A 9,948-nucleotide genomic window follows, 5' to 3' on the forward strand; every position below is an offset into this window, starting at 1 on the left:
TGGTGACATGGTTAAAGTCTCCCAACATGATAATAAGGGCATTAGGATGTTGGGTCTGTAGTTCGGAGATGATATTATGAATGATGCTGCAGGCAGATGTTGGATTTGCTGAGGGAGGGATGTACAGGTCAACAGCGATGACAAGCAGGATCTCTCTGGGCAGTAAATATGGACGGAGTCCAACGGCCAGCAGTTCAACATCTGGGCAACAGAGCTGTTTCTTAATGGTGATGTGACCCGGGTAACACCATTTGCTGTTTACTAGAATGGCAAGCCCCCCTCCTGTTCGCTTAGCCTACCACTCTTAGTGTCCCGGTCGGCCCGGACGGTATTAAAGCCATCCACAGAGACAATCAGGTCCGTAATGTCTTTGTGCAGCCATGTCTCCGTGAAACACATCAGACTGCACTCCTGGTACTCCGGTTGGCTCCACGTTAGCGCCATCAGCTCGTCCATCTTGTTGCTAAGAGACTGCATGTTTCCCATAACGACAGAAGGGAGACACCTCTTAAATCTTCATCTTTCAATAAGCCCGTCCCGTCTCGACCCTCTTTGATCCCACGATGTTGCTTTCCTCCTCTGCAACCACGGCGTGTTTTCCTCCAAAGTTCGGATGGTATTCCAGCTGGTCTGGCTACCACGCCGGCCCGCATTAGAGCGATGAGCTGTTCTCTGGAGTAAACAAAGGCGTGTCCTGGTGGGAGCAGCATGATAAAAACAACACAAAAAAGCACAGAAGCTCTCTGAAAAATACCTCATTATAGAGGATAATACTTCACAGAGTCACTGTGAAAAAACAAGAGCAATCAAAAAAAGATAAAAATAAGAAAGTTAAAAATGTTAATGGAGGGGTGTGACTGCAGCATGCTGCTTTCGCACATACGCTATTTTCAAAAACAGTACCACCCCAGATGGGACTTGAACCCACAATCCCTGGCTTAGGAGGCCAGTGCCTTATCCATTAGGCCACTGGGGCATCTAGTCAGTCACATATTCACATTGTCTCCCAATTTTTGATTAGGCGCTGTCATTTAGATGTCATATCACACAGGTTTTTTAGAATGTCCTTTCATCTACAGAATATCGTAAAAATTAGATACATCAAGTCCAGGGGTGATGCTGAGAAACTAGTGCCTGCATTTGTTACTTCAAGGCTGGAATATTTATTTTAATTCTTTACATTCAGTTAGTCCCCAAACTGTAGTTAAAAGTTTTCAGATGATCTAAAATGATAAAAATAAAAAGAGAAATAATATTTCTCCTATCTCAGCTCCTTCCTTCCTTATGTTCCTAACAGAGTACTTTCCTCTTAAGAATTATTTATACTCCGAAACCAGGTCGTCTGCGTGTGTGTCGCAATGAACGCAAATGTGCCTCCGCCCCTGCAGCAGTCACTCTGCTGCACTTCTCCAAAATTGTAGGTGGCTGCAGATAGTTCTGCATTCAGGAAGCATCTGATTGGCCAAATCTACACCTGCTCTACACTATGAGTGTTTTCTGACTGGCTTGTTTTGTTTGTATGACCGCCATTGCGGAAAACGATTCGTGAAGTTGGACCAGCTAGAAGAGTGAGGTGCGCGAGAACGCTGCGACATAAACCTTCAACAGCGAAATGTCAGTGAAAACCATTGGTTTATAATCAAACCCAGTATTTGCATTAAATTATTGAAAGCAGATAAAATGGTTTATTGTACACATACTTTAGGATACAAAGTTGTATTACAACACAATGAGTTGTTCATTGGGTGTAATGCAAAAGATTTTTTGAGGACATTTTTTTTATTAATTTGTTTTTACACTGAAAAAAACTATGTAAATAAAACATTGCTTAGTACATGTGTTAGTACATGTAAAATCTGATAATCATTGCACACCTTTAGTACTTATGGTGTTTCCTGTGCAAAGACCTTTCTGTCATAAAGTGCAAGGTTCAGTTGGGACTTATAGGTCCTACTAGGATGAGCTCCACAGCCTATTACCTTAGAGTGACCTCTTCTATGCAATTACTGCTGTCACTCCGTCACCCCATTCAGTCCACACCCTAGCAACTCAGCCACAGTGACAATGGATTTGTTGATGCCACTAATCACTGGCTGCCCTCTGGACAACATGTATCCCCCTTTCTCCTTCATATCACCCCTCTACATTCATGAGCTTATGTACCTTTCCCCCTTACAGCGGATCACCTAGTTTACTTGCATGATCCTCATCCACTAATTGCAGCAGAGGCAGGCCACATGTTTGACAGTCATGGCTGTTGGATGTGATTTTAATGGGGAAGACACTAGATAATAGCACTGCCCTCTTGCCCTCGTTTGAGCCTGAGCCTCATTAAGGTGATCAGGGAGTGCCAGTCAGAGGTCTGTTGAAGGTTTACAAGGGTGAAAACATGGCACTTGTTTATCTAAGAAGTGTCATTGAAATATTTCTTCATACATACATACTTTTTAAAACGTCTCACTTCTCTTTAAATGATGGCAGGCAGAAAATGTTGTCAGCTGATTTTACTGATGCAAGTTGTCAATAGACAGTTATTCTCACCAATACTTTTTATAGCCTCCTTGTCAATAATACCAAATGGCTGTATATAGTGTAAAGGCAAGATAGTATAGACACTGGTCCCTTTATTTCATCCCAGCATCTATTGAATAAAAAGAAAAACAAAACAAAAGTAAGGTTTATACAAAGCATTTATTGAAAACAACATTTGAGCAAAGAAATATCTTTGAGTGATGGCTCTGCTTTTCGTCTTCTTCCTCATTGTGGTTCATGCTGGTTTGTAAACAGCCTTCAGATGCATGACCTCCACCATCTGGTAAGGAGTTCAACAGCTTCATCAGGAGTAGTAGATCCCTACTTGTAAATTTGGAACTTGTACTTATAGTGATTTGTTCTTGTAGTTTAGTAAAGCTATAAATTGTATTCATAAACACCTGTATATTTTCCTGTTGACAACAAGGAAAATATACTAATCCTACATGTATTTGTATTTATTGAATTACATTTACAAATTCCAAGACCTACACACGTGTTTTTGCTCACAGTAATTTAACCCTATAGGACTCGATCTTCAAAGCATATGCAAAGCTCACCCACTAACTAGCAGAATAAATTTTAAAGGGTATCTGCCCTCCCTGACAAATGTCTGTCAGATGTGAAGTTTTTAGAAAACTGATGAAGTCAACCTTTTCAGGGTTTTAGGATTTTATGTGGAAGGTTTTCACCTTGATGTCATAATCTTGGCACTGATGTCTCTCTGATTATTAATTTCACACACCTGCTTTGCTCCGCCAAGTTGTCATTACCTTCTTATGTGATCCAACTATACTAGTCTTTAGTTAACCAGCATTCAGACCAGCAGTCAGTGCTGGATTATTTTCTAGTTTGATGAGAAGTTTTCTTGTGTACCTGTATTCTGATTACCTGATCCTGACCTGTTCTTCCTCTCGACCTCTGAGCCTGCCTGTCCCCATTTGATCTGTTTGCCTGACTTGTCTTTCTGCCCTCTGTGTACCGTACCTGAAACTGTTGCCCGACTCCACCACTGTATCGCTGACCTCCTGGCTATGAAAACCGAGCACGTCACCGACACTGGCTTTTGCTTCTCCCGGTATTATTCTGCCTACCTTTGTCTGCTTGGTTCTGATCTCCTGCCTCCTCCGAACATCGACACATCAGTGTCTGGGACTCTCTGTGCAGCAACCAATGCCTCACATTAGCAGCCGGCTGGCTGAAACCGTCCTCACACCTTGGGCTTGGACTGAACTATAAGACCAGGTTAAAGACTCACACGACCGTTATCATCTACTTCACTGCCCTGCTGTCTCCACCCAGAGGGGCTCCTGCCTTAGAAGCAGCTCACTCCAGCTCAGTTTTCAATAAACATATTGAGAAATCTATATGTTTGTCTGACTTGAATAATGGATCCTACTGTACTGAGCCTTGACAGTTGAGATTGTGCTTGGCTAAGAAAACAATGACAAATAAGATTTACTATCTCAAAATGAATTATTTTCTGGAAAAATAACCTATATGTAAAATTCATTCTGGATAATATTTATGATAAATATAACCTTTTTTTTTTTTTTTACAATTTTCCATGGCTTCATACATATTTATTTCTTTACTTTGAAATCTCTGAAAGACTTATGTTATCAAACATCTGTTTCATTTGCTGTATTTTGTATATTTACATTTTTTATCGTATTCTATTTTTGTCCATTGAGGTTTACTGTATGCGTAAAATGACAAAGCCATGCACTTGTTAGGGTTTTTTTGCTTAAATAGCTGAACAAATATTTATTGTGTCATATTTATTATTGCACACTATAGCTTAAATAATTGAAAGATAATTTTCAGTGTCATGTTTAACTTTAATGGCTGTTTCTTGAGCTGATGTCTATCAGATGGAGAGTGAGGGATAAAGGTGAATTTAATGTTTTTTAACTGTTACATGCATTTTTTTTATTTATCAGTTGTTTCACTTTCGTTTGTGGCACCTTGAGTTAAGCATTCAAGGTTATAATAATCACTGCCAATGATGTTACCACTGTCATTGTGATTATAATTATTCATTATGATTATAATTAAAGTCAACTTAATGTCTTCAATCTCTGTCTTTAACAGCTAACCTGCTCCACTAAGGTGCAAGAAGCAAACTCTATTTCCTTATTTGAATATGATTGTATGAACCTGTTTTTACCTTTTCACCCAAAGAACTCCAGCAAATTGCACATGAAATATATATTTTGTGTGTGTGGGTGTGTGTGTAAGCAATGTAGCACTCATCAAAAACTGTTTATAGATCAGGCTTAAAAATCTAAGACAATTGTTTTATGTCCTACCCTACTAACATGAAACAATTGTGTTAAAGTAATTAAATATGACTAAGAAAATGCCAAAAATGGTATCATTATTTTTTTCAGTGTGGGTGTGGATGGTGTGGGTGTTGATACCTATGAACTCTGACAAAAAAAATCGATGGGTTACTACATTTAAAATGAAAAACTGTGGTCTGTTGTATTACGAATCATACATTTAACTTTCTAAAATTAACAATTTCCTTTGTTCTCTCAGTTAGCAATGATCAGCAAAATAAAACCTTACAAGCAACAATATCTGAATTACTCAGTAGTAGTCATTGCTGAACAACAGCTTTATCCAGAAACTCCCCTCAAAAAAAAAAAAAAAAAGAAAAATTAATTTTGATGGATGGGATGCCTTAGTGAGCCAGGAGCACAGCTGCAGGGACTCTACTACAAATTGCTCTCATGGGTTGTATCCTGAGTGTTTTTCTCACATTTTGCCAAATTCTGCATTTTTTTTTTTAGATTTAAGGTGTTGATAGACAGTCCTATCCACACTAGAGCAAATGGAGCTCAATGTGGAACCAGATATCTTAGTCTGAACATGAGATTTCACTTTGTATGACCAGAGAGTCTAAAGACTGAGCTGTTACATAATTTCAGCCATCAATTTGATTCTTGTCTGAGCTATGATCCAAAAAAAAAAAAAAAAAAACAACAACAAGTGATCCAATGGAGAGAAAGGGGGTTATGCTGAAAGTGTAGTCACCCAATCATGTACTTGATGCTTCTTTTCGTGCCAGTTTTAATTCTGAGATGTTTGCTATGTAATTTGTTAGAAAACATACATTTTCATGTAATTGGAAGTTCTTATTTAGTGTACAAGTTTACAGCTGCCAAAACTAACTATAGTGCCAAATAGGAATTTTATCCACTCAAAAGAACACCAACATCTACACACACATCTGTATTTGGCTGTCCATATGAGGACATTTCATTTATTTCTATTAATAATGTAATAGTTTCTATGATCAAACCTAGACACTAATCCCATACCTAACCATACATATATAAACCCCAACCCTAACTTGATTTACTCCTTAGTCTAACCAAACCCCTGATCCAGGGGTACACAAGCTTTTCTTGCTGTCTCCCGCCATTTGAAAATAATGTTTTCACTCCTCGCCACCCCTACCAACCTTTTCAATAAGTTAAAGAAAATTTTACTTTAGTAACTGTTAGGGATTTGCACAAACCAGCACAAAAAAAAACACTTAAAATTTTCTTAATTTATTTTAAAAAAGGTGTTCAAAAAATGAAAAAGTGAGCCCAAAAACATAGGTCATCGGAGCAGAGTTCAATTTAAGTACCAACATAAAGAACTCAAGCACAAACTGACCTATCAAACAAGACATGAGAAACTTAAATAGTGGCTGATCAGACCCCTGTTGACACACAAGAGGATAACTGACTGACAAACTAACAAACAAATAAACTTAATTAAACAGATTTCCCGAAGGGAGTAATCCCAAGGGATTAATAAAGTCAAGTCTAAGTCTAAGTCTAAAAACTGGCCAGACACTAAGTACTTTTTAAATTTAACAAATTAACTAAACTACCTAAACTAAGAATATCTAAACAAATGATAAACAAATTTCCCTTCCCATTACAAATGGTGGGACCCGCTGATTAGCCTGAAAATATCATTTGAGAGGAAAGAAGGAGCTCATTGCTGCCCTCCAGCAGCAGATCCTAAAGGAAACTGGCAACTCAAGAAAAAAGAAATGAATCAATTGCATTTTAACAAAAATCGAACAACCTGACAAATAACGTTAACTAAATGTGTGCACTGCAAAAAGCCAACTTAAAATCAGGCTAATTAAAAAGTTACTACACAGCTTCAGAGTGAGACAGCAGGCTGTCACGGTGACTTAAAATTTATCATAATATAAACTATAATCTCATCTAAAATAGCAAGGCTAAAATGCTGAAAGTGTTAATGTTTTAAGTTTCAATGTGAACTTAACTGTGTGACAGATTGAAACAATTATCTCAAAATAGGTAATTTTTCAATTCATTCTTTGTCTTAACTCAAGAAAACACCATGATAATATCATCACCTTGCTAGTAAAATACCAAAACTGATTCTTTCTCAACAGCGTCAACACATTTCCTGCTATCTTTAGGGGAATTTTGTGTCAGCCATACAAAAGGATCATTTTTACATCCCTAACCCAAACCCTAAACCTAAACATTACCATTAAATATCTAAAATTTGGGTTGTGCTTGACATGTGGAAAATGGGCCGACCTTCAAAATGCTAATAGCTTATATAGCTTTTATATTCTGTGTGGCTTTCCCCTCTTTCTGGCCAGTTCCAGGGGGGGGCAGTTACAGCACACAAAGCAGGCTGACAACACCACACTACATAAAGCGGTAGAAAACAAAGCCCTTTACAAATTAGCAAAGTCTCTTCATGCTGTTCAGGAGCAACATTCATTCTTTTTTCTTTCTTTTCTCCACTATCTGTATTGGTGATATTCAATTCATTGTCATGTCATATCATCTCAAGGAAGTTTACAAAGACAATTGAACCAGATCATACAGTCAGATTGGTTCAAAGTTTTAAATCTAAAGAAAACCAGCTGATTGCATTGACTCGTTGACTCTAAAGCAATCCCTCACACCAAGCATGCTTGTAGCAACAGTGGAGAGGAAAACTCCCTTTTAACAGAAAAAAAAATTGTGTTAAAAAAGTGTAAGCAGCCATCTGCCCAGGATGAATAAGGTTCAAGGAGACATAAGGTGACAAACAGAAAGAAACAGAGATACAACCATTAACTGTTAACCAGCTCCACAGGTGGTCCCGTCCCGGAAACACACAGCCAAGCAGACAAGCTCCAAGGCAGCGCCAGTGTCAAAGAATGAAAGTAATATGAAATGTTATGAACCACTGTATCAAATGCAGTACTGAGATCTAACAGGACATGTACAGATAAAAGTCAGTTATCTGATGCTGTGAGATCATAATTAGTGACTTTCTCCAGTGCTGTTTTGGTGCTATGATGAGCTCTAATACCAGATTGAAAATGTTCAAAAAGACCACATTGGTATAACTAGTCACACACTGGTTTAGCAACAATTTTCTCAAGATTTTTAGATAAGGAAGATTGGATATAGTATTTTTGTGACGGCGCTGTGCATGCAGCAGCCTGTTTCATTGGCTCAGTGCTGTCCTTTTTCTACTTTCTCTATTTTATATTGTGTTTTGAAATTTTTTTTTCTATTAGTGAATAACGTACCTGATATTCTGAAAGTATGCGCACAGAGGAAGCCAACTTCTGGGACTATAATGCTGAGCGTTATCGCACTCTGTCTTTACGTCACCCCCCTCTGCAGACATCACCGCTGCGTGTGAGCAGATCCATGGCGCAGTGACCAGGCTGCAAACTTCACCCCCACTCTCTCCTGCTCATAACTGAAGATTTCAGTCGAGCCTCTCTGCATTCCACCCTCCCCATGCTCACCCAATACGTTACTTGTAAAACAAGGGACAACAAAACACCGGACCTTTTTTATGCAAACGTTAGACGGCTACACCTTAGGCCTTTCCCCCACTAGGACGCTCGGACTATAACCTTGTCTACCTTCTCCCCCACTAGATACCAGTGGTGAGAGCTCTGAGCCAAAACTCTTGCTGAACCAGAAAAAAAAAGGGCTTTCAACTCGGGAGACAGAGAAGAGCAGTGCAGAGTCCAGTCAGAGCTCCAATGGAGGACCAGGGCTGCAAAAAAGGACTATTGGAGGAAAAAAGAGGAACAGCTCGCCCCAAAAAATGTCAGAGATATATGGAGGGGTCTCAAGAAGACCTTCGGCTTTGGTTAGGGGAACAACAACAGCAGGGCTGCAGACAGAGACACCAAGTTTGTAGATGAGTTAAAGCAGGTTTTTCACAAATTTTGATTCCCCTCACACCAAGCTCTTCACTGTCCTCAACTATCAACAAGTCTCAAACCACCAGAGAGCCTTGCTCCCCCTCACCTCCACTGTCACCAACCCCCAACCCACTTACACCCCCTTGCATGCCTGTGCTGATGAGCTCTGCAAGGTCCTCAGCTACATCTACAACCTGAGCCTCAGCCTGGGGGTGGTCCGCACTCTCTAGAAAATCTCCTCTGTGTGGTACCAGGTCAAAAAACGCCACACGCCAAGGAACTGGCCCACTTTAGAACAGTCACCCTGACCTCACACCTGATGAAGACCATGGTGCGCCTCATCCTAGCCCACCTGAGCACCGTGGTGAGGCCCACCCTGGACCCGCTGCAGTTTGCTTACTGATCTGACAGTGGAGTGGAGGATGCAATCAGTGTTTGGGTTGGATGCCCGGGTGGGTGCTGCCTTATTCCTGGCGGCTACTTCCTGGGGCCCGCTTGGGGCTCCTGCTGTGGGGCTGCCGGCAAAGCCTGCAGGTTCATCCTGTGGCTCCTGGGGGCTTCAGCATTGTGGCAGCTGGGGGATTTCCAAGGGGCCATCTCTCCTCTTCCCTTGGTGGGGGGGGGCGGAATCCCCTGGTTGGCCCATCTTGAGCACCTTTGCTCTGGGGACCAGTAGCTAACAGGTTAGCCTCTTGTTTTAAGGCTAGGCTTAAAACTTTCCTTTTTGATAAAGCTTATAGTTAGAGTGGCTAAGGTTATCCTGAGCTATCTCTATAGTTATGCTGCTAAAGGTTTAGACTTCTGGAGGACATAGGGACCCCCGTTTCATCATTCTCCTTCATTCTCTCTCTATTCTCCTATTCTGCAGAATCTGTTGGTTCAATCTCTAACATTATTCTCTCTCTGCTTTTCCTCAGAGTAGCTTTGCCTCGTCTGTTCTTGTTTGGCTGTGACTCCATCCTGGAGAGAAACATCAGCTGTGCTGCTGCCATCAACACCCTTGTTTATAGATGCTGGAGATCGGCCTGTTTTTCAGTGTAGTCCTGTTTCTCTGACCGTGACCTGCTGGATGTGCTCTCTTCGTCCTCTGGCATGGGAGGTGGCTGTGTGTTTTCTGGACGGGGCCGCCTTTTGCAGCTGCTTTTTGTGTCTCTGCTTCTGTCTCCTTGAACCCCAGCAGCCTTGGCAGATGGCTGCTTACACTGACC

The 9,948-nt window shown here is 40.6% G+C and overlaps 1 non-coding gene across 1 annotated transcript; it reads right to left on the reverse strand.

Annotated features, from left to right (window-relative positions):
- Positions 1-903: 903 nt before the first annotated feature.
- Positions 904-976, reverse strand: trnar-ccu. The gene has a single exon. It is a non-coding gene; the product is annotated as a tRNA-Arg (tRNA).
- Between the last annotated feature and the right edge of the window lie 8,972 nt (positions 977-9,948).

Source organism: Cyprinodon variegatus, unplaced genomic scaffold (assembly GCF_000732505.1).
Source record: "Cyprinodon variegatus isolate N-32 unplaced genomic scaffold, C_variegatus-1.0 Scaffold203, whole genome shotgun sequence".
NCBI classification, from domain to species: domain Eukaryota; kingdom Metazoa; phylum Chordata; class Actinopteri; order Cyprinodontiformes; family Cyprinodontidae; genus Cyprinodon; species Cyprinodon variegatus.